The following is a 27250-nucleotide window of genomic DNA, read 5'->3' as shown; positions in this document are numbered from 1 at the left end:
AATAACTTGTGAGAGTGATAGAGATGCCAAATCTACGGGTTCATGTTAGAGGACACTGTTTGACCTTGTGGGGACCAAATTGACTCCTAGCATCACCTCTATCACCCAAAAATGGATGGGCAAATAGAGAGAGTAAATCAGTGAGTGGACATGTATTGAGACACTATTGCCCATGACACTCAACATGCATGGGATGATTGGTTGCCTTTTGGCACAATTTTCTTATAAAATAGTACAAATCATTTGAGAATTGGAGTGTCATCTTTTAAGGCCATCTATGGATAGCGAGTGTACCAATGGCGATCAACAAAGAAGAGGTTACAAATCGAAACGCAAAGAATGAGGCTCAAATGATGAAAACACTTCTACAACAATCCAAGGACAATTTAAAGCTTGCTTAAAGGAGTATGAAGCAATACCACAGGAGATTTGTGGAGCTCAAAGAAGGGGATTGGGTGCTTTTATACATTCCCGAATCAAGATATGCATCTCTCAAGGGTAATACCAACACCAAATTGGCTCATAGATATTATGGTCCATACAAAGTGCAGAGAAGAGTGGGGCAAGTGACTTACAAGTTGATGCTACCGGCAACTACATGTATGCATGATGTGTTCCAAGTCTCTCAATTGAAAGCATATGTTCCATTAGATGATCTCGATCATTCGCTGATATCTAAGAGATCTAAGTCATCCAAGTTTGGGAGAGCTTGGCCCCATCGAAGAAAGAACCATATGGATTTGAGTTGGTCATATTGGATTTGAGGCAGCTGCATTAATTGAAGGTGAATCGACATCGTTGGCTTTGTGTAGGGCATGATCGTCTCGAAGGGCGAAAGATCGCCGCGCTATTGATCATGCATGCATCTTGCTTGTGAAAAAGTATATTCATGGTTAACATTTCTATAGATTTAACAATTTAGAATTAGTTTGCATGAATCAAATATTGTCTCTTGTATATACATTTCTTGTCCTCCTGAAGACTGTGTTGGGTAGCATGGGGCATCAAGTATCATCCCTTTCCCTAAAGGGGTAAGTCATCTCATAATGTATTTGTCCTCTCATAAGTTTAAAGTGTGACCATAGTTTCTCTCCCTTTATTTAAATGGTTTGAAATGTTAGGGTGTACAAAATATAAACTTGAGTGAATTTTTTTAGGTGAACTTAGTATAAATTTGAGTGTATTCTTAATCTTAAAATTATAAATGAATCTTGTACAGGTAATAATTTCATAAATTTATGTGTAAATATTTATTCTATATATCCTATTTCTAAATATAATGTTTTTTTACATACACAAATGAAATGGTTTTAAGAGTTTCAATTTAATGAAAGTGATATACGACCTTAAAGAATATTGTTTAAATTATAATGTTATTTTTTAATAACATAATGGATATATCGCAAGGATTGTGTTGTCAAGTATTCTTTGGAAGTGGAGGATAAAGGTGTTCGTATAATTTCTTTGAAGTCTCAATGTGGTGGAGTGAGGCATCATAGGAGAAATTCAATATATGCTTAGTTAACGCATGTGCTCTGAGGCGTCCTTTTTAAATATAAATTTTTAATGCTACAAGGATAAGAGACGCCAAACTACTTGAGAGAGAACTGAACTTAAGAGAATAATTGTGTGTATTTCTCATTTATCCTTAAGGCCCTGGCTTTATAATGTTTCTCTCTCTCTCTCTCTCTCTCATTATTTACAAGGGCCTAGCTCTATATAATGTTTGTTTCTTTCTCATTTACGAGGGCCGAGCTCTATAATGTGTTGATGGATGCGAGTCATACTAGGAATTTTTGGGACATTGTATCAAGGTTGTAGCAAGGATTAATCAAAACTTCTCTTTTATTCGACATGCCAACCTACATACTCGCCATGTGCATGGCATGAGCAGGTCTGCTCTCCCGGTTCAAACCAAAGCTTCAGTGGTGCATCTACACAACTATGTCTCACAATAACCCAAACTCTCACTTATGTAGTGATAACTACACCATAAATAGCTAACTCGCCACCACCATTAAGCTTGTTTCATCAATCCCCCAAAAACCCTAGCCAGGTAGTTTCAACTTGTTCATCCCCAATCTTGAGCCCCCCTAACCCTCTAGGATTAGTTAATCTCATTCCATCCGTAAGACAATCTATGCAACATGTCTTCAAATTACCTGGAATGTCTTAATAACTTGTGAGAGTGATAGAGATGCCAAATCTACGGGTTCATGTTGGAGGACACTGTTTGACCTTGTGGGGACCAAATTGACTCCTAGCATCGCCTCTATCACCCAAAAATGGATGGGCAAATAGAGAGAGTTAATAAGTGAGTGGACATGTATTGAGACACTATTGCCCATGACACTCAACATGCATGGGATGATTGGTTGCCTTTTGGCACAATTTTATAGTACAAATCATTTGAGAATTGGAGTGTCATCTTTTAAGGCCATCTATGGATAGCGAGTGTACCAATGGCGATCAACAAAGAAGAGGTTACAAATCGAAATGCAAAGAATGAGGCTCAAATGATGAAAACACTTCTACAACAATCCAAGGACAATTTAAAGCTTGCTTAAAGGAGTATGAAGCAATACCACAGTAGATTTGTGGAGCTCAAAGAAGGGAATTGGGTGCTTTTATACATTCCCGAATCAAGATATGCATCTCTCAAGGGTAATACCAACACCAAATTGGCTCATAGATATTATGGTCCATACAAAGTGCAGAGAAGAGTGGGGCAAGTGACTTACAAGTTGATGCTACCGGCGACTACATGTATGCATGATGTGTTCCAAGTCTCTCAATTGAAAGCATATGTTCCATTAGATGATCTCGATCATTCGCTGATATCTAAGAGATCTAAGTCATCCAAGTTTGGGAGAGCTTGGCCCCATCGAAGAAAGAACCATATGGATTTGAGTTGGTCATATTGGATTTGAGGCAGCTGCATTAATTGAAGGTGAATCGACATCGTTGGCTTTGTGTAGGGCATGATCATCTCGAAGGGCGAAAGATCGCTGCGCTATTGATCATGCATGCATCTTGCTTGTGAAAAAGTATATTCATAGTTAACATTTCTATAGATTTAACAATTTAGAATTAGTTTGCATGAATCAAATATTGTCTCTTGTATATACATTTCTTGTCCTCCTAAAGACTGTGTTGAGTAGCATGGGGCATCAAGTATCATCCCTTTCCCTGAAGGGGTAAGTCATCTCATAATGTATTTGTCCTCTCATAAGTTTAAAGTGTGACCATAGTTTCTCTCCCTTTATTTAAATGGTTTGAAATGTTAAGGTGTACAAAATATAAACTTGAGTGAATTTTTTTAGGTGAACTTAGTATAAATTTGAGTGTATTCTTAATCTTAAAATTATAAATGAATCTTCTACAACAATAATTTCATAAATTTATGTGTAAATATTTATTCTATATATCCTATTTCTAAATATAATATTTTTTTACATACACAAATGAAATGGTTTTAAGAGTTTCAATTTAATGAAAGTGATATACGACGTTAAAGAATATTGTTTAAATTATAATGTAATTTTTTAATAACATAATGGATATATCGCAAGGATTGTGTTGTCAAGTGTTCTTTGGAAGTGGAGGATAAAGGTGTTCGTATAATTTCTTTGAAGTCTCAATGTAGTGGAGTGAGGCATCATAGGAGAAATTCAATATATGCTTAGTTAACGCATGTGCTCTGAGGCGTCCTTTTTAAATATAAATTTTTAATGCTTCAAGGATAAGAGACGCCAAACTACTTGAGAGAGAACTGAACTTAAGAGAATAATTGCGTGTATTTCTCATTTATCCTTAAGGCCCTGGCTCTATAATGTTTCTCTCTCTCTCTCTCTCTCTCTCTCATTATTTACAAGGGCCTAGCTCTATATAATGTTTGTTTCTTTCTCATTTACAAGGGCCGAGCTCTATAATGTGTTGATGGATGCAAGTCATACTAGGAATTTTTGGGACATTGTATCAAGGTTGTAGCAAGGATTAATCAAAACTTCTCTTTTATTCGACATGCCAACCTACATACTCGCCATGTGCATGGCATGAGCAGGTCTGCTCTCCCGGTTCAAACCAAACCTTCAGTGGTGCATCTACACAACTATGTCTCACAATAACCCAAACTCTCACTTATGTAGTGATAACTACACCATAAATAGCTAACTCGCCACCACCATTAAGCTTGTTTCATCAATCCCCCAAAAACCCTAGCCAGGTAGTTTCAACTTGTTCATCCCCAATCTTGAGCCCCCCCCTAACCCTCTAGGATTAGTTGATCTCATTCCTTCCGTAAGACAATCTATGCAACATGTCTTCAAATTACCTGGAATGTCTTAATAACTTGTGAGAGTGATAGAGATACCAAATCTACGGGTTCATGTTGGAGGACTCTATTTGACCTTGTGGGGACCAAATTGACTCCTAGCATCGCCTCTATCACCCAAAAATGGATGGGCAAATAGAGAGAGTTAATAAGTGAGTGGACATGTATTGAGACACTATTGCCCATGACACTCAACATGCATGGGATGATTGGTTGCCTTTTGGCACAATTTTATAGTACAAATCATTTGAGAATTGGAGTGTCATCTTTTAAGGCCATCTATGGATAGCGAGTGTACCAATGGCGATCAACAAAGAAGAGGTTACAAATCGAAATGCAAAGAATGAGGCTCAAATGATGAAAACACTTCTACAACAATCCAAGGACAATTTAAAGCTTGCTTAAAGGAGTATGAAGCAATACCACAGGAGATTTGTGGAGCTCAAAGAAGGGGATTGGGTGCTTTTATACATTCCCGAATCAAGATATGCATCTCTCAAGGGTAATACCAACACCAAATTGGCTCATAGATATTATGGTCCATACAAAGTGCAGAGAAGAGTGGGGCAAGTGACTTACAAGTTGATGCTACCGGCAACTACATGTATGCATGATGTGTTCCAAGTCTCTCAATTGAAAGCATATGTTCCATTAGATGATCTCGATCATTCGCTGATATCTAAGAGATCTAAGTCATCCAAGTTTGGGAGAGCTTGGCCCCATCGAAGAAAGAACCATATGGATTTGAGTTGGTCATATTGGATTTGAGGCAGCTACATTAATTGAAGGTGAATCGACATCGTTGGCTTTGTGTAGGGCATGATCATCTCGAAGGGCGAAAGATCGCTGCGCTATTGATCATGCATGCATCTCGCTTGTGAAAAAGTATATTCATAGTTAACATTTCTATAGATTTAACAATTTAGAATTAGTTTGCATGAATCAAATATTGTCTCTTGTATATACATTTCTTGTCCTCCTGAAGACTGTGTTGAGTAGCATGGGGCATCAAGTATCATCCCTTTCCCTGAAGGGGTAAGTCATCTCATAATGTATTTGTCCTCTCATAAGTTTAAAGTGTGACCATAGTTTCTCTCCCTTTATTTAAATGGTTTGAAATGTTAAGGTGTACAAAATATAAACTTGAGTGAATTTTTTTAGGTGAACTTAGTATAAATTTGAGTGTATTCTTAATCTTAAAATTATAAATGAATCTTCTACAACAATAATTTCATAAATTTATGTGTAAATATTTATTCTATATATCCTATTTCTAAATATAATGTTTTTTTACATACACAAATGAAATGGTTTTAAGAGTTTCAATTTAATGAAAGTGATATACGACGTTAAAGAATATTGTTTAAATTATAATGTAATTTTTTAATAACATAATGGATATATCGCAAGGATTGTGTTGTCAAGTGTTCTTTGGAAGTGGAGGATAAAGGTGTTCGTATAATTTCTTTGAAGTCTCAATGTAGTGGAGTGAGGCATCATAGGAGAAATTCAATATATGCTTAGTTAACGCATGTGCTCTGAGGCGTCCTTTTTAAATATAAATTTTTAATGCTTCAAGGATAAGAGACGCCAAACTACTTGAGAGAGAACTAAACTTAAGAGAATAATTGCGTGTATTTCTCATTTATCCTTAAGGCCCTGGCTCTATAATGTTTCTCTCTCTCTCTCTCTCTCTCTCTCTCATTATTTACAAGGGCCTAGCTCTATATAATGTTTGTTTCTTTCTCATTTACAAGGGCCGAGCTCTATAATGTGTTGATGGATGCAAGTCATACTAGGAATTTTTGGGACATTGTATCAAGGTTGTAGCAAGGATTAATCAAAACTTCTCTTTTATTCGACATGCCAACCTACATACTCGCCATGTGCATGGCATGAGCAGGTCTGCTCTCCCGGTTCAAACCAAACCTTCAGTGGTGCATCTACACAACTATGTCTCACAATAACCCAAACTCTCACTTATGTAGTGATAACTACACCATAAATAGCTAACTCGCCACCACCATTAAGCTTGTTTCATCAATCCCCCAAAAACCCTAGCCAGGTAGTTTCAACTTGTTCATCCCCAATCTTGAGCCCCCCCCTAACCCTCTAGGATTAGTTAATCTCATTCCTTCCGTAAGACAATCTATGCAACATGTCTTCAAATTACCTGGAATGTCTTAATAACTTGTGAGAGTGATAGAGATACCAAATCTACGGGTTCATGTTGGAGGACTCTGTTTGACCTTGTGGGGACCAAATTGACTCCTAGAATCGCCTCTATCACCCAAAAATGGATGGGCAAATAGAGAGAGTTAATAAGTGAGTGGACATGTATTGAGACACTATTGCCCATGACACTCAACATGCATGGGATGATTGGTTGCCTTTTGGCACAATTTTATAGTACAAATCATTTGAGAATTGGAGTGTCATCTTTTAAGGCCATCTATGGATAGCGAGTGTACCAATGGCGATCAACAAAGAAGAGGTTACAAATCGAAACGCAAAGAATGAGGCTCAAATGATGAAAACACTTTTACAACAATCCAAGGACAATTTAAAGCTTGCTTAAAGGAGTATGAAGCAATACCACAGGAGATTTGTGGAGCTCAAAGAAGGGGATTGGGTGCTTTTATACATTCCCGAATCAAGATATGCATCTCTCAAGGGTAATACCAACACCAAATTGGCTCATAGATATTATGGTCCATACAAAGTGCAGAGAAGAGTGGGGCAAGTGACTTACAAGTTGATGCTACCGGCAACTACATGTATGCATGATGTGTTCCAAGTCTCTCAATTGAAAGCATATGTTCCATTAGATGATCTCGATCATTCGCTGATGTCTAAGAGATCTAAGTCATCCAAGTTTGGGAGAGCTTGGACCCATCGAAGAAAGAACCATATGGATTTGAGTTGGTCATATTGGATTTGAGGCAGCTGCATTAATTGAAGGTGAATCGACATCGTTGGCTTTGTGTAGGGCATGATCGTCTCGAAGGGCGAAAGATCGCCGCGCTATTGATCATGCATGCATCTTACTTGTGAAAAAGTATATTCATAGTTAACATTTTTATAGATTTAAAAATTTAGAATTAGTTTGCATGAATCAAATATTGTCTCTTGTATATACATTTCTTGTCCTGAAGACTGTGTTGGGTAGCATGGGGCATCAAGTATCATCCCTTTCCCTGAAGAGGTAAGTCATCTCATAATGTATTTGTCCTCTCATAGGTTTAAAGTGTGACCATAGTTTCTCTCCCTTTATTTAAATGGTTTGAAATGTTAGGGTGTACAAAATATAAACTTGAGTGAATTTTTTTAGGTGAACTTAGTATAAATTTGAGTGTATTCTTAATCTTATAATTATAAATGAATCTTCTACAGGCAATAATTTCATAAATTTATGTGTAAATATTTATTCTATATATCCTATTTCTAAATATAATGTTTTTTTACATACACAAATGAAATGGTTTTAAGAGTTTCAATTTAATGAAAGTGATATACGACCTTAAAGAATATTGTTTAAATTATAATGTTATTTTTTAATAACATAATGGATATATCGCAAGGATTGTGTTGTCAAGTGTTCTTTGGAAGTGGAGGATAAAGGTGTTCGTATAATTTCTTTGAAGTCTCAATGTGGTGAAGTGAGGCATCATAGGAGAAATTCAATATATGCTTAGTTAATGCATGTGCTCTGAGGTGTCCTTTTTAAATATAAATTTCTAATGCTACAAGGATAAAAGACGCCAAACTACTTGAGAGAGAACTGAGCTTAAGAGAATAATTGCGTGTATTTCTCATTTATCCTTAAGGCCCTGGCTCTATAATGTTTCTCTCTCTCTCTCTCTCTCTCTCTCTCTCTCATTATTTACAAGGGCCTAGCTCTATATAATGTTTGTTTCTTTCTCATTTACGAGGGCCGAGCTCTATAATGTGTTGATGGATGCGAGTCATACTAGGAATTTTTGGAACATTGTATCAAGGTGTTAGCAAGGATTAATCAAAACTTCTCTTTTATTCGACATGCCAACCTACATACTCGCCATGTGCATGGCATGAGCAGGTCTGCTCTCCCGGTTCAAACCAAACCTTCAGTGGTGCATCTACACAACTATGTCGCACAATAACCCAAACTCTCACTTGTGTAGTGATAACTACACCATAAATAGCTAACTCGCCACCACCATTAAGCTTGTTTCATCAATCCCCCAAAAACCCTAGCCAGGTAGTTTCAACTTGTTCATCCCCAATCTTGAGCCCCCCTAACCCTCTAGGATTAATTAATCTCATTCCTTCCGTAAGACAATCTATGCAACATCTCTTCAAATTACCTGGAATGTCTTAATAACTTGTGAGAGTGATAGAGATGCCAAATCTACGGGTTCATGTTGTAGGACACTGTTTGATCTTGTGGGGACCAAATTGACTCCTAGCATTGCCTCTATCACCCAAAAATGGATGGGCAAATAGAGAGAGTTAATAAGTGAGTGCACATGTATTGAGACACTATTGCCCATGACACTCAACATGCATGGGATGATTGGTTGCCTTTTGGCACAATTTTCTTATAAAATAGTACAAATCATTTGAGAATTGGAGTGTCATCTTTTAAGGCTATTTATGGATAGCGAGTGTACCAATGGCGATCAACAAAGAAGAGGCTACAAATCGAAACGCAAAGAATGAGGCTCAAATGATGAAAACACTTCTACAACAATCCAAGGACAATTTAAAGCTTGCTTAAAGGAGTATGAAGCAATACCACAGGAGATTTGTGGAGCTCAAAGAAGGGGATTGGGTGCTTTTATACATTCCCGAATCAAGATATGCATCTCTCAAGGGTAATACCAACACCAAATTGGCTCATAGATATTATGGTCCATACAAAGTGCAGAGAAGAGTGGGGCAAGTGACTTACAAGTTGATGCGACCGGCAACTACATGTATGCATGATGTGTTCCAAGTCTCTCAATTGAAAGCATATGTTCCATTAGATGATCTCGATCATTCGCTGATGTCTAAGAGATCTAAGTCATCCAAGTTTGGGAGAGCTTGGACCCATCGAAGAAAGAACCATATGGATTTGAGTTGGTCATATTGGATTTGAGGCAGCTGCATTAATTGAAGGTGAATCGACATCGTTGGCTTTGTGTAGGGCATGATCGTCTCGAAGGGCGAAAGATCGCCGCGCTATTGATCATGCATGCATCTTGCTTGTGAAAAAGTATATTCATAGTTAACATTTCTATAGATTTAACAATTTAGAATTAGTTTGCATGAATCAAATATTGTCTCTTGTATATACATTTCTTGTCCTCCTGAAGACTGTGTTGGGTAGCATGGGGCATCAAGTATCATCCCTTTCCCTAAAGGGGTAAGTCATCTCATAATGTATTTGTCCTCTCATAAGTTTAAAGTGTGACCATAGTTTCTCTCCCTTTATTTAAATGGTTTGAAATGTTAGGGTGTACAAAATATAAACTTGAGTGAATTTTTTTAGGTGAACTTAGAATAAATTTGAGTGTATTCTTAATCTTAAAATTTTAAATGAATCTTCTACAACAATAATTTCATAAATTTATGTGTAAATATTTATTCTATATATCCTATTTCTAAATATAATGTTTTTTTACATACACAAATGAAATGGTTTTAAGAGTTTCAATTTAATGAAAGTGATATACGACGTTAAAGAATATTGTTTAAATTATATTGTTATTTTTTAATAACATAATGGATATATCGCAAGGATTGTGTTAAGTGTTCTTTGGAAGTGGAGGATAAAGGTGTTTTGATAATTTCTTTGAAGTCTCAATGTGGTGGAGTGAGGCATCATAGGAGAAATTCAATATATACTTAGTTAACGCATGTGCTCAGAGGCGTCCTTTTTAAATATAAATTTTTAATGCTACAAGGATAAGAGACGCCAAACTACTTGAGAGAGAACTGAACTTAAGAGAATAATTGCGTGTATTTCTCATTTATCCTTGAGGCCCTGGCTCTATAATGTTTCTCTCTCTCTCTCTCTCTCTCATTATTTACAAGGGCCTAGCTCTATATAATGTTTGTTTCTTTCTCATTTACGAGGGCCGAGCTCTATAATGTAAGATTCCTCCCCAGCCTCTCAAAATGTCCAGCATCTTCCCCTGTAATCAATCCCTCTTCAGAAATATAAAAGACTTGTTTCTAACTGTTTTAACCTAGAGAGAGAAAATATTCTAGAGAGAGAATATTCAAATTTTTAATATTTTTGGATAGAAAATTATCTCATCTTATTAAAATAAGTTCCCCTGAAACAGAAATTCAAAAAGAACTTTCCAATGTGCAATTGGAATTAATTGGAAATGGGTATAAAGGACCTTAGCCTAAGGGTCTAGATTTTCAGAAATTTTTGGATTATGGTCCAATTAAGGTTCCTATGGGCCAATAGCATCAATCCATGTGTAGGGAGGAGATAAATCCAATTTGTAAAAGAAGATACCCAAAAATGAGTAAATGCTCACATAAGATGAAGAGTTGAAAATGTAAAAGGTTTATTAGTAAAAAACTATGAGCAATATTAAAAATATGAGATATTTTGGGTATCCAAAAATGAGTAAATGCTCACATAAGATGAAGAGTTGAAAATGTACAAGGTTTATTAGTAAAAAACTATGAGCAATATTAAAATGATTCCATTATGACACATATGTAAGGAAGGGGAGTTCTTTAAAGGAGGTGCATATTTCACATAAGATGAAGAGTTGAAAATGTACAAGGTTTATTAGTAAAAAACTATGAGCAATATTAAAATGATTCCATTATGACACATATGTAAGGAAGGGGAGTTCTTTAAAGGAGGTGCATATTTCACATGCTTGAATGAGTTTTAAACTCATAAAAATTGAGATATTTCATCTCTCCTCTCTCCTCATTTAAGTCTAGTTCCAAAAAGTTAGCTTAACTGACCTAAAAATGGTCAAATATTGACCAAACTGATTTAGAAAATTCTAGAATCAGTTTGTTTGGTTAGGAGCTCAACTTTTCCTATAAATAGAAGCCTCCCCCTTGTTGAAAAATACATAGTGTTTATGCATCGTTACTCTACTCCACCTAAGCCAAGAACTGTGAATTCATTTAATAATTCACTAGTTTTTGGAGCTTCCCTCTTTCTTCAATCCCCATTAGTGGCTCCATCAACATACTTAACCAATTGATTGGTTGGGGGCCTCTACCGTGAACAAAGAATCAAGCAAGTTGTAAGGTAATTAGTGAATATTGATCTTTCTATAATTTCTCAATGTTTCTCTCTTCTCAACCCCTCTCAAGATTGAGAAGTTTAATTGGTATGGTTTTTTAAATGCTATTGAAGTTTGAATAGTAGTGAAGAGAATAAATGCTATTGAAGTTAATTTTCATTTATGTTTAAATTCTAATGATTTTTATGTAAATTCTCTCTCTCACTGAAGAAATGGTCATACTCATGACCCGTTCTCAATCCAAATCAAGCTTTTCATAAAGCTTTTCCTTAACCCAAGATTAAGCTATGCTTGAGGTCAAATTAATGGCTTTTTTCTATGCTTTTAGTTTATGTATATTGATGATTCAATCCATTATGGATTAATAATCCAATTAGAGATCATTTTAATTATTTTCTTAATGATAAGCATTATCCCTTAGAAAAATTGAGATTTATCAGTCATAGCAGCGGAGCTATGGCAAAATTTTTATAAAAATTATGCATAAAATAATCTCATTCAAAGCATAAAAAGAGGACTTCCTACCATATTCTAGGAATTATCTTCCTAGATTAATTGAAAGAATTTCATTATAATCATGGAGAAATTGAATTTTAATATCATGCATAAAGGATAAGTTTTTATATCAAAAGTGTTATTTTTACCATTTTTATTTCATGCATAGAAGTATGCATAATGGATAAATTTTTATATCAAAAGTGTTATTTCTACCATTTTTATTTCATGCATAGAAGTATGCATAATGGATAAATTTTTATATCAAAAGTGTTATTTTTACCATTTTTATTTCATGCATAGAAGTATGCATAATGGATAAATTTTTATATCAAAAGTGTTATTTTTATCATTTTTAATTTTCATGCATAGAAGTATGCATAAAGAAAAAAAATTTATATCAAAAGTGTTACTTTTATCATTTTTAATTTTCATGCATAGAAGTATGCATAAAGGAAAAATTTTTATATCAAAAGTGTTACTTTTATCATTTTTAATTTTCATGCATAGAAGTAGGCATAAAAGAAAATTTTTATATCAAAAGTGTTACTTTTATCATTTTTAATTTTCATGCATAGAAGTATGCATAAAGAAAAATTTTTTATATCAAAAGTGTTGCTTTTATCATTTTTAATTTTCATGCATAGAAGTATGCATAGAGGAAAAATTTTTATATCAAAAGTGTTACTTTTATCATATTGGATTTCATGCATAGAGGTATGCATAAAAGTTGATTATTTTATTATAAAAGTGTGACTTTTATCATAATTGAATTTCATGCATAGAGGTATGCATAAAAGTTGATTATTTTATTGTAAGAGTGTTACTTTTATCATATTGGATTTCATGCATATAGGTATGCATAAAAGATATTCTTTTTATGCTAAAAGTGTGATTTTCCTCATAAATGGATTTTATGCTTAACTTAGATGCATAAGAGAAATTCTTTTATTATAAAAGTGTAATTTCCTACCAAATTGGATTTATGCATAAGAAGATGCATAAAAGATTGATTTTAATTTCGAAAGTGTTAGTCTCCTTAAATGGAATTTATGTATAAATAAATGTGTAGAGAAATCTTATATCAAATATAAGAATTCTCTTTTTTTTTTTTAAAAAGAGATATGAAATGTGATAAGATGTGATAAGAGGTGTATGAGATGTGATAAGAATTGATAAGATGCGTATGGAAAGTGATAGGATGTGATAAGAGGTGTATGAGATGTGATAAGAATTGATAAGATGCGTATGGAAAGTGATAGGATGTGATAAGAGGTGTATGAGATGTGATAAGAATTGATAAGATGCGTATGAAAAGTGATAGGATGTGATAAGAGGTGTATGAGATATAAAAAGATGTGATAAGATGTGTATGAGATGTAATAAGATTTGATAAGATGCGTATGGAAAGTGATAGGATGTGATAAGAGGTGTATGAGATGTAAAAAAGATGTGATAAGATGTGTATGAGATGTGATAGAATGTGTTAAGATGAGTTAGGATGTGTTAAGATGTATATGGGATGTGTTAGGACGAGAATGGATGTAATATGGTTGTATGAATGTGATGTGGATGTATACATGTAGATGTATATGTATGAATGTGAATGTGGATGTATGGATGTAGATACGGATGTGTGTGTATGTATGTGGATGTGTAGGTATGAATGAGGATGTAAAAATGGACGTATGTATATAGATGTGGATGTATGGATGTATGTATGTCGATGTGGATGTATGTATGTAGATGTGGATGTATGGATGTGATTGTGAATGAAGAGGTGGATGTGAATGTATGGATGTAGATACGGATGTGGATGTATGTATGTGAATGTGGATGTATGAATGAGGATGTGAAAATAGATGTATGCATGTGAATGTAGATGTATGAATATGAATGTGGATGTGTGGATGTGGAAATGGAGGTATGGATGTATGAATGTAGATGTGAATGTATACATGTAGATGCGTATGTATGAATGTGAAATTGGATGAATGATGTGGACGTACGAACATGGATATGTATGTAGAATAATGAATATGAAGATGTATGTGAGATAATGTAGTCTATATGAGTGAATGGATGAGAACGATGAATGGAATGTGGAATAAGTAATGTGGTCCGAGAGTGGATAATATGGAAAGACAAGAGTTCGTTATAGAAACTGTATTTGTGACTGTTTGTAAATGACTGTTTTATGTCAAGAATGCTGGAGAAGCATTTTGACCGTCTTGAGGATTAAGGTCATGAAGACTGAACTGATAAAGTTGCAACTGCTGACGGAGAGTCAATGGAGGACGTCTCGCGTAGCAAGGTCGATCGAGGTCTTGACCAGCCTCGGCTCGATTTAAATGGTGAGCTTCCGGTACGGTGGATGAGGGACCAAGGAAGCGGCCTATGAGTGAAGCGCTAGGTCACCTGCGAAGGATCCTAGAGGGTGCTGACCATACGGTGCTCGGGCTCTGGGTCGCCGAAGATACCCACACGTGCGTCGTGGAAGATATTGGAACAAGGAGAAAGAGTTGTTTTCTGAAACCGGGCATGGATCTGGTTGATTGGCCTTGCTGGTCCTCAACGGATGAGTCCATGGCTCTTTTATATGGATCCGTGGGTTGATCTTGCTGATCTTCCACGGAGATTCCATTCTATTATATGAATATATTGCCGGTTACTATGAGCTAGGAACTATGGAAAAGGCCCCTGAGAGAACAAGTGGTGAGCGTTCTGGTTGCCAATGATGCCATAAGTACACCGATGAAAGAATGACTGGAAATAAGGATTCAACCAGAGACTTTGAGGATTGTCATCAGTGACATAATGGTTTTATTAAAGGATTGTTTTAAAGCTAGTTGATGCTAAGAAAAAGGTAATTTCATATTGGGTGTGTAAGTGGTATGACTAGTTTTATGTTTGCATGAACTTCCGACTAGGGGGCCTTGGAACTCTTTTCCTTGGTACCCGGGACAAAACCTAACCAAATTCCAAATTGGATCCCATCACTACAGTGGTTGGGCGGTTGGCTAACCCATGGGATCGGATGGGGTTAGGCTGGACTGATGGATCCGTAAATCGAGATTTAATTTCTATTATTACGATAGATGAAGTAAATCCCGAATAGAAATTGTTCTATGGATAGGAATCAACGGCTGTGCCTCTTGATGGGGAAAAAAGCGTTGATCCCAATGATCCAAGTGCAAGTTTCTTCCTTGATTTGACCAAGTACCGTTAAAGGTGCAGTCAGATCAGTTGATCCGTAATGATCTTGACTACGTTAGAGTAAAGAGTTATCCTGGTGGAATCGCCCGTGCTTTCCGGATAAGGGAAGTTTTTCCGGGTTTGGTTTTGGAAAAACCGACAGATTAGTCTTTTGTCCGGATATCCGTGGACGAGGCCCCGAGTGTGGGACCCTGCCTCGCGCAAGAAGTGCTACTTCCGCTGCTAGTACCCCGAATCCGTTGCGCGGTGGGAAGAGGGATCTCACAAAACCAAACCTTCAGTGGTGCATCTACACAACTATGTCTCACAATAACCCAAACTCTCACTTGTGTAGTGATAACTACACCATAAATAGCTAACTCGCCACCACCATTAAGCTTGTTTCATCAATCCCCCAAAAACCCTAGCCAGGTAGTTTCAACTTGTTCATCCCCAATCTTGAGCCCCCCCCTAACCCTCTAGGATTAGTTAATCTCATTCCTTCCGTAAGACAATCTATGCAACATGTCTTCAAATTACCTGGAATGTCTTAATAACTTGTGAGAGTGATAGAGATGCCAAATCTACGGGTTCATGTTGGAGGACACTGTTTGACCTTGTGGGGACCAAATTGACTCCTAGCATCGCCTCTATCACCCAAAAATGGATGGGCAAATAGAGAGAGTTAATAAGTGAGTGGACATGTATTGAGACACTATTGCCCATGACACTCAACATGCATGGGATGATTGGTTGCCTTTTGGCACAATTTTATAGTACAAATCATTTGAGAATTGGAGTGTCATCTTTTAAGGCCATCTATGGATAGCGAGTGTACCAATGGCGATCAACAAAGAAGAGGTTACAAATCGTATCAGAGTGGTTTTGAAAGCTAATAAAGATAATTAAATTCTTATCTGAAATTGGTAATAAGAATTCAGAAACAGCATTTTCATAATGTATTTTCATTCCGTAAGCTTCTTTAATGAAGAAATTTTAATCAAAGAAATTGTTTTTATAGATGGAAGTTCCACATTTATCTGGTATTCCCGACCTCACCCAGTCTCAAGATATGATTGCATTTGCCTTCGAGCATCTCATCTCTTCCGCTTCAATTCAAACAAGCCGAGCAAGACTCACACGCCATTTCGCGGATTTATATTTTCCTACCCCAGCGGAGAGAATACAACATAAGTGGTTTGCAGGGCAATATGTCCACGCCCATTGCAACCGCCATACAATGCTGTGGCAGAATCTCTCATTGACTATGATCCTGTTAAAGCTGAAAATGGTGCGTGGTGTCATTCTATATCATTCGACACCTCAAAATTTCAGACTTTCATGTCGAATTTATAGACTCCTTAGTCGATTTATCCCTAAGGAGAAAATAATAACTCCCTTCGCAGTTAGAGAGCTTATGTAACAGGGCATGACTATGGCCCAGTACCATCGTCTTATGCGTCTCTCGAAGAGATTTTGAATTTTGGAGCCGAGCCACTCTATGTAATTATTGCAACTTGTATATAAATATACAAATGTTTTTTTTTCGGACGATCGGATAAAGAAAAATCTATTTATCAGACTTAAGTCATAGATCTCCAATAAGATCAACTGAGGAGCCAATTATGTCAAAAATTTATCAAGACGCACAAAAAGGTTGTAATTGTTTGATATAATTCATACAAATTGTTAATTCAAATTGAAATTCGTAAATTAGTAATTGGGTCTTCAATTGGAAGTACCGCAATTGTATGGAACCCTGACTTGCTTGAGACCTAGACATGATGGTATTTACCTTATAGTTTCGAGTATCATGACTATCCGTATATACCGAGGGTATAACTGCAGCTCTTTACCGACAGTATATACGAGTAAATCTAAGACTTGAAATTATAAGCGTTAATGCTATCCAGATGATGATTTTGAATGTGGTTGATATGATTTTTAATTCTGTTTGGGAACTGATGAATTGATTTGGATTCTGATTGAAAAATGATGATCCTTGAAAATGGGTTGAAATGTAATAAGCTGAGCGAAACCACAATGTGGATGATTGGGACGAGTCCCTGTAATGATAAATGATGAAAATGATTCAGCAAATCACTATGAGATTAGTGGATTATGTTGTCAAATTGCTACTGTTAATACTTGAGACGGTAGATCAAGTTAAGGGATGACAAATTGAGAACTTGCTTAACTTAAATTCCGTGGAGGAATGTTCAAAAGGAAATTTTCGGTCTAATGGACCATTATCGTGTTAAAGATATGAATGATATGATCTGAATAAATTGTTATTTAATGATGAATTCTATATAAGGGATATTTATCCCCATATTCTGTTGGGTTGACCGGAATATAAGGAACCCCAGAATAAATTGGATATTAAGCAAAAAAGTTATCCTCTACTTGCGAGATGAGGACATCTTGCACCTTTTAAGTGGGGTAGAATGTAAGATTCCTCCCCCAGCCTTAGAGGTATACAGGAGTAAGAATCTCCCTTTCTGATCTTATAATTATTCTCTCTCTAAAATAAAAGAAAGATTCTGTTTAAAAAAGGAAGAACCTTTTTCCTGAATACTTCTCAAGAGTCCCACCTGTTTTAAGGATTCAGAACAATGAGTTCAGAAGTGAGAATCGATGTTTTGGATATCAAGGTTTTGGTCTCGAGTACGGCCCAAAAGAAGTTCTTTATCTCTTGGGAAGTATAAGAAGTTATCTCCCAGATATTGTGGACCAAAGAAAGTAGGTGATTTAGCTTACGAACTTCTTTTACCCGGGACAAAACCTAACCAAATTCCAAATTGGATCCCATCACTACAGTGGTTGGGCGGTTGGCTAACCCATGGGATCGGATGGGGTTAGGCTGGACTGATGGATCCGTAAATCGAGATTTAATTTCTATTATTACGATAGATGAAGTAAATCCCGAATAGAAATTGTTCTATGGATAGGAATCAACGGCTGTGCCTCTTGATGGGGAAAAAAGCGTTGATCCCAATGATCCAAGTGCAAGTTTCTTCCTTGATTTGACCAAGTACCGTTAAAGGTGCAGTCAGATCAGTTGATCCGTAATGATCTTGACTACGTTAGAGTAAAGAGTTATCTTGGTGGAATCGCCCGTGCTTTCCGGATAAGGGAAGTTTTTCCGGGTTCGGTTTTGGAAAAACCGACAGATTAGTCTTTTGTCCGGATATCCATGGACGAGGCCCCGAGTGTGGGACCCTGCCTCGCGCAAGAAGTGCTACTTCCGCTGCTAGTAACCCGAATCCGTTGCGCGGTGGGAACAGGGATCTCACATATAATGTGTTGATGGATGCGAGTCATACTAGGAATTTTTGGGACATTGTATCAAGGTTGTAGCAAGGATTAATCAAAACTTCTCTTTTATTCGACATGCCAACCTACATACTCGCCATGTGCATGGCATGAGCAGGTCTGCTCTCCCGGTTCAAACCAAACCTTCAGTGGTGCATCTACACAACTATGTCTCACAATAACCCAAACTCTCACTTATGTAGTGATAACTACACCATAAATAGCTAACTCGCCACCACCATTAAGCTTGTTTCATTAATCCCCCAAAAACCCTAGCCAGGTAGTTTCAACTTGTTCATCCCCAATCTTGAGCCCCCCCCTAACCCTCTAGGATTAGTTAATCTCATTCCTTCCGTAAGACAATCTATGCAACATGTCTTCAAATTACCTGGAATGTCTTAATAACTTGTGAGAGTGATAGAGATGCCAAATCTACGGGTTCATGTTGGAGGACACTCTTTGACCTTGTGGGGACCAAATTGACTCCTAGCATCGCCTCTATCACCCAAAAATGGATGGGCAAATAGAGAGAGTTAATAAGTGAGTGGACATGTATTGAGACACTATTGCCCATGACACTCAACATGCATGGGATGATTGGTTGCCTTTTGGCACAATTTTATAGTACAAATCATTTGAGAATTGGAGTGTCATCTTTTAAGGCCATCTATGGATAGCGAGTGTACCAATGGCGATCAACAAAGAAGAGGTTACAAATCGAAACGCAAAGAATGAGGCTCAAATGATGAAAACACTTCTACAACAATCCAAGGACAATTTAAAGCTTGCTTAAAGGAGTATGAAGCAATACCACAGGAGATTTGTGGAGCTCAAAGAAGGGGATTGGGTGCTTTTATACATTCCCGAATCAAGATATGCATCTCTCAAGGGTAATACCAACACCAAATTGGCTCATAGATATTATGGTCCATACAAAGTGCAGAGAAGAGTGGGGCAAGTGACTTACAAGTTGATGCTACCGGCAACTACATGTATGCATGATGTGTTCCAAGTCTCTCAATTGAAAGCATATGTTCCATTAGATGATCTCGATCATTCGCTGATATCTAAGAGATCTAAGTCATCCAAGTTTGGGAGAGCTTGGCCCCATCGAAGAAAGAACCATATGGATTTGAGTTGGTCATATTGGATTTGAGGCAGCTGCATTAATTGAAGGTGAATCGACATCGTTGGCTTTGTGTAGGGCATGATCGTCTCGAAGGGCGAAAGATCGCCGCGCTATTGATCATGCATGCATCTTGCTTGTGAAAAAGTATATTCATAGTTAACATTTCTATAGATTTAACAATTTAGAATTAGTTTGCATGAATCAAATATTGTCTCTTGTATATACATTTCTTGTCCTCCTGAAGACTGTGTTGGGTAGCATGGGGCATCAAGTATCATCCCTTTCCCTAAAGGGGTAAGTCATCTCATAATGTATTTGTCCTCTCATAAGTTTAAAGTGTGACCATAGTTTCTCTCCCTTTATTTAAATGGTTTGAAATGTTAGGGTGTACAAAATATAAACTTGAGTGAATTTTTTTAGGTGAACTTAGTATAAATTTGAGTGTATTCTTAATCTTAAAATTATAAATGAATCTTCTACAATAATAATTTCATAAATTTGTGTAAATATTTATTCTATATATCCTATTTCTAAATATAATGTTTTTTTACATACACAAATGAAATGGTTTTAAGAGTTTCAATTTAATGAAAGTGATATACGACGTTAAAGAATATTGTTTAAATTATAATGTTATTTTTTAATAACATAATGGATATATCGCAAGGATTGTGTTGTCAAGTGTTGTTTGGAAGTGGAGGATAACGGTGTTTGTATAATTTCTTTGAAGTCTCAATGTGGTGGAGTGAGGCATCATAGGAGAAATTCAATATATGCTTAGTTAACGCATGTGCTCTGAGGCGTCCTTTTTAAATATAAATTTTTAATGCTACAAGGATAAGAGATGCCAAACTACTTGAGAGGGAACTGAACTTAAGAGAATAATTGCGTGTATTTCTCATTTATCCTTAAGGCCCTGGCTTTATAATGTTTCTGTCTCTCTCTCTCTCTCTCATTATTTACAAGGGCCTAGCTCTATATAATGTTTGTTTCTTTCTCATTTACGAGGGCCGAGCTCTATAATGTGTTGATGGATGCGAGTCATACTAGGAATTTTTGGGACATTGTATCAAGGTTGTAGCAAGGATTAATCAAAACTTCTCTTTTATTCGACATGCCAACCTACATACTCGCCATGTGCATGGCATGAGCAGGTCTGCTCTCCCGGTTCAAACCAAAGCTTCAGTGGTGCATCTACACAACTATGTCTCACAATAACCCAAACTCTCACTTATGTAGTGATAACTACACCATAAATAGCTAACTCGCCACCACCATTAAGCTTGTTTCATCAATCCCCCAAAAACCCTAGCCAGGTAGTTTCAACTTGTTCATCCCCAATCTTGAGCCCCCCCTAACCCTCTAGGATTAGTTAATCTCATTCCATCCGTAAGACAATCTATGCAACATGTCTTCAAATTACCTGGAATGTCTTAATAACTTGTGAGAGTGATAGAGATGCCAAATCTACGGGTTCATGTTGGAGGACACTGTTTGACCTTGTGGGGACCAAATTGACTCCTAGCATCGCCTCTATCACCCAAAAATGGATGGGCAAATAGAGAGAGTTAATAAGTGGGTGGACATGTATTGAGACACTATTGCCCATGACACTCAACATGCATGGGATGATTGGTTGCCTTTTGGCACAATTTTATAGTACAAATCATTTGAGAATTGGAGTGTCATCTTTTAAGGCCATCTATGGATAGCGAGTGTACCAATGGCGATCAACAAAGAAGAGGTTACAAATCGAAATGCAAAGAATGAGGCTCAAATGATGAAAACACTTCTACAACAATCCAAGGACAATTTAAAGCTTGCTTAAAGGAGTATGAAGCAATACCACAGGAGATTTGTGGAGCTCAAAGAAGGGGATTGGGTGCTTTTATACATTCCCGAATCAAGATATGCATCTCTCAAGGGTAATACCAACACCAAATTGGCTCATAGATATTATGGTCCATACAAAGTGCAGAGAAGAGTGGGGCAAGTGACTTACAAGTTGATGCTACCGGCAACTACATGTATGCATGATGTGTTCCAAGTCTCTCAATTGAAAGCATATGTTCCATTAGATGATCTCGATCATTCGCTGATATCTAAGAGATCTAAGTCATCCAAGTGACTTACAAGTTGATGCTACCGGCAACTACATGTATGCATGATGTGTTCCAAGTCTCTCAATTGAAAGCATATGTTCCATTAGATGATCTCGATCATTCGCTGATATCTAAGAGATCTAAGTCATCCAAGTTTGGGAGAGCTTGGCCCCATCGAAGAAAGAACCATATGGATTTGAGTTGGTCATATTGGATTTGAGGCAGCTGCATTAATTGAAGGTGAATCGACATCGTTGGCTTTGTGTAGGGCATGATCATCTCGAAGGGCGAAAGATCGCTGCGCTATTGATCATGCATGCATCTTGCTTGTGAAAAAGTATATTCATAGTTAACATTTCTATAGATTTAACAATTTAGAATTAGTTTGCATGTATCAAATATTGTCTCTTGTATATACATTTCTTGTCCTCCTGAAGACTGTGTTGAGTAGCATGGGGCATCAAGTATCATCCCTTTCCCTGAAGGGGTAAGTCATCTCATAATGTATTTGTCCTCTCATAAGTTTAAAGTGTGACCATAGTTTCTCTCCCTTTATTTAAATGGTTTGAAATGTTAAGGTGTACAAAATATAAACTTGAGTGAATTTTTTTAGGTGAACTTAGTATAAATTTGAGTGTATTCTTAATCTTAAAATTATAAATGAATCTTCTACAACAATAATTTCATAAATTTATGTGTAAATATTTATTCTATATATCCTACTTCTAAATATAATATTTTTTTACATACACAAATGAAATGGTTTTAAGAGTTTCAATTTAATGAAAGTGATATACGACGTTAAAGAATATTGTTTAAATTATAATGTAATTTTTTAATAACATAATGGATATATCGCAAGGATTGTGTTGTCAAGTGTTCTTTGGAAGTGGAGGATAAAGGTGTTCGTATAATTTCTTTGAAGTCTCAATGTAGTGGAGTGAGGCATCATAGGAGAAATTCAATATATGCTTAGTTAACGCATGTGCTCTGAGGCGTCCTTTTTAAATATAAATTTTTAATGCTTCAAGGATAAGAGACGCCAAACTACTTGAGAGAGAACTGAACTTAAGAGAATAATTGCGTGTATTTCTCATTTATCCTTAAGGCCCTGGTTCTATAATGTTTCTCTCTCTCTCTCTCTCTCTCTCTCTCATTATTTACAAGGGCCTAGCTCTATATAATGTTTGTTTCTTTCTCATTTACAAGGGCCGAGCTCTATAATGTGTTGATGGATGCAAGTCATACTAGGAATTTTTGGGACATTGTATCAAGGTTGTAGCAAGGATTAATCAAAACTTCTCTTTTATTCGACATGCCAACCTACATACTCGCCATGTGCATGGCATGAGCAGGTCTGCTCTCCCGGTTCAAACCAAACCTTCAGTGGTGCATCTACACAACTATGTCTCACAATAACCCAAACTCTCACTTATGTAGTGATAACTACACCATAAATAGCTAACTCGCCACCACCATTAAGCTTGTTTCATCAATCCCCCAAAAACCCTAGCCAGGTAGTTTCAACTTGTTCATCCCCAATCTTGAGCCCCCCCCTAACCCTCTAGGATTAGTTAATCTCATTCCTTCCGTAAGACAATCTATGCAACATGTCTTCAAATTACCTGGAATGTCTTAATAACTTGTGAGAGTGATAGAGATACCAAATCTACGGGTTCATGTTGGAGGACTCTGTTTGACCTTGTGGGGACCAAATTGACTCCTAGCATCGCCTCTTTCACCCAAAAATGGATGGGCAAATAGAGAGAGTTAATAAGTGAGTGGACATGTATTGAGACACTATTGCCCATGACACTCAACATGCATGGGATGATTGGTTGCCTTTTGGCACAATTTTATAGTACAAATCATTTGAGAATTGGAGTGTCATCTTTTAAGGCCATCTATGGATAGCGAGTGTACCAATGGCGATCAACAAAGAAGAGGTTACAAATCGAAACGCAAAGAATGAGGCTCAAATGATGAAAACACTTCTACAACAATCCAAGGACAATTTAAAGCTTGCTTAAAGGAGTATGAAGCAATACCACAGAAGATTTGTGGATCTCAAAGAAGGGGATTGGGTGCTTTTATACATTCCCGAATCAAGATATGCATCTCTCAAGGGTAATACCAACACCAAATTGGCTCATAGATATTATGGTCCATACAAAGTGCAGAGAAGAGTGGGGCAAGTGACTTACAAGTTGATGCTACCGGCAACTACATGTATGCATGATGTGTTCCAAGTCTCTCAATTGAAAGCATATGTTCCATTAGATGATCTCGATCATTCGCTGATGTCTAAGAGATCTAAGTCATCCAAGTTTGGGAGAGCTTGGACCCATCGAAGAAAGAACCATATGGATTTGAGTTGGTCATATTGGATTTGAGGCAGCTGCATTAATTGAAGGTGAATCGACATCGTTGGCTTTGTGTAGGGCATGATCGTCTTGAAGGGCGAAAGATCGCCGCGCTATTGATCATGCATACATCTTACTTGTGAAAAAGTATATTCATAGTTAACATTTTTATAGATTTAAAAATTTAGAATTAGTTTGCATGAATCAAATATTGTCTCTTGTATATACATTTCTTGTCCTGAAGACTGTGTTGGGTAGCATGGGGCATCAAGTATCATCCCTTTCCCTGAAGAGGTAAGTCATCTCATAATGTATTTGTCCTCTCATAGGTTTAAAGTGTGACCATAGTTTCTCTCCCTTTATTTAAATGGTTTGAAATGTTAGGGTGTACAAAATATAAACTTGAGTGAATTTTTTTAGGTGAACTTAGTATAAATTTGAGTGTATTCTTAATCTTATAATTATAAATGAATCTTCTACAGGCAATAATTTCATAAATTTATGTGTAAATATTTATTCTATATATCCTATTTCTAAATATAATGTTTTTTTAGATACACAAATGAAATGGTTTTAAGAGTTTCAATTTAATGAAAGTGATATACGACCTTAAAGAATATTGTTTAAATTATAATGTTATTTTTTAATAACATAATGGATATATCGCAAGGATTGTGTTGTCAAGTGTTCTTTGGAAGTGGAGGATAAAGGTGTTCGTATAATTTCTTTGAAGTCTCAATGTGGTGGAGTGAGGCATCATAGGAGAAATTCAATATATGCTTAGTTAATGCATGTGCTCTGAGGTGTCCTTTTTAAATATAAATTTTTAATGCTACAAGGATAAGAGACGCCAAACTACTTGAGAGAGAACTGAGCTTAAGAGAATAATTGCGTGTATTTCTCATTTATCCTTAAGGCCCTGGCTCTATAATGTTTCTCTCTCTCTCTCTCTCTCTCTCTCTCTCTCTCTCTCATTATTTACAAGGGCCTAGCTCTATATAATGTTTGTTTCTTTCTCATTTACGAGGGCCGAGCTCTATAATGTGTTGATGGATGCGAGTCATACTAGGAATTTTTGGGACATTGTATCAAGGTGTTAGCAAGGATTAATCAAAACTTCTCTTTTATTCGACATGCCAACCTACATACTCGCCATGTGCATGGCATGAGCAGATCTGCTCTCCCGGTTCAAACCAAACCTTCAGTGGTGCATCTACACAACTATGTCTCACAATAACCCAAACTCTCACTTGTGTAGTGATAACTACACCATAAATAGCTAACTCGCCACCACCATTAAGCTTGTTTCATCAATCCCCCAAAAACCCTAGCCAGGTAGTTTCAACTTGTTCATCCCCAATCTTGAGCCCCCCTAACCCTCTAGGATTAATTAATCTCATTCCTTCCGTAAGACAATCTATGCAACATGTCTTCAAATTACCTGGAATGTCTTAATAACTTGTGAGAGTGATAGAGATGCCAAATCTACGGGTTCATGTTGTAGGACACTGTTTGATCTTGTGGGGACCAAATTGACTCCTAGCATCGCCTCTATCACCCAAAAATGGATGGGCAAATAGAGAGAGTTAATAAGTGAGTGGACATGTATTGAGACACTATTGCCCATGACACTCAACATGCATGGGATGATTGGTTGCCTTTTGGCACAATTTTATAGTACAAATCATTTGAGAATTGGAGTGTCATCTTTTAAGGCTATTTATGGATAGCGAGTGTACCAATGGCGATCAACAAAGAAGAGGCTACAAATCAAAACGCAAAGAATGAGGCTCAAATGATGAAAACACTTCTACAACAATCCAAGGACAATTTAAAGCTTGCTTAAAGGAGTATGAAGCAATACCACAGGAGATTTGTGGAGCTCAAAGAAGGGGATTGGGTGCTTTTATACATTCCCGAATCAAGATATGCATCTCTCAAGGGTAATACCAACACCAAATTGGCTCATAGATATTATGGTCCATACAAAGTGCAGAGAAGAGTGGGGCAAGTGACTTACAAGTTGATGCGACCGGCAACTACATGTATGCATGATGTGTTCCAAGTCTCTCAATTGAAAGCATATGTTCCATTAGATGATATCGATCATTCGCTGATGTCTAAGAGATCTAAGTCATCCAAGTTTGGGAGAGCTTGGACCCATCGAAGAAAGAACCATATGGCTTTAAGTTGGTCATATTGGATTTGAGGCAGCTGCATTAATTGAAGGTGAATCGACATCGTTGGTTTTGTGTAGGGCATGATCGTCTCGAAGGGCGAAAGATCGCCGCGCTATTGATCATGCATGCATCTTGCTTGTGAAAAAGTATATTCATAGTTAACATTTCTATAAATTTAACAATTTAGAATTAGTTTGCATGAATCAAATATTGTCTCTTGTATATACATTTCTTGTCCTCCTGAAGACTGTGTTGGGTAGCATGGGGCATCAAGTATCATCCCTTTCCCTAAAGGGGTAAGTCATCTCATAATGTAGTTGTCCTATCATAAGTTTGAAGTGTGACCATAGTTTCTCTCCCTTTATTTAAATGGTTTGAAATGTTAGAGTGTACAAAATATAAACTTGAGTGAATTTTTTTAGGTGAACTTAGAATAAATTTGAGTGTATTCTTAATCTTAAAATTTTAAATGAATCTTCTACAACAATAATTTCATAAATTTATGTGTAAATATTTATTCTATATATCCTATTTCTAAATATAATGTTTTTTTACATACACAAATGAAATGGTTTTAAGAGTTTCAATTTAATGAAAGTGATATACGACGTTAAAGAATATTGTTTAAATTATATTGTTATTTTTTAATAACATAATGGATATATCGCAAGGATTGTGTTAAGTGTTCTTTGGAAGTGGAGGATAAAGGTGTTTGTATAATTTCTTTGAAGTCTCAATGTGGTGGAGTGAGGCATCATAGGAGAAATTCAATATATGCTTAGTTAACGCATGTGCTCTGAGGCGTCCTTTTTAAATATAAATTTTTAATGCTACAAGGATAAGAGACGCCAAACTACTTGAGAGAGAACTGAACTTAAGAGAATA

This window comes from Cibotium barometz, chromosome 24, assembly GCF_041138505.1.
Source record: "Cibotium barometz isolate CiBa-2024 chromosome 24, ASM4113850v1, whole genome shotgun sequence".
NCBI lineage: Eukaryota > Viridiplantae > Streptophyta > Polypodiopsida > Cyatheales > Cibotiaceae > Cibotium > Cibotium barometz.
The sequence above is the reverse complement of the archived record's forward strand: the minus strand, read 5'-3'. Positions refer to the sequence as shown.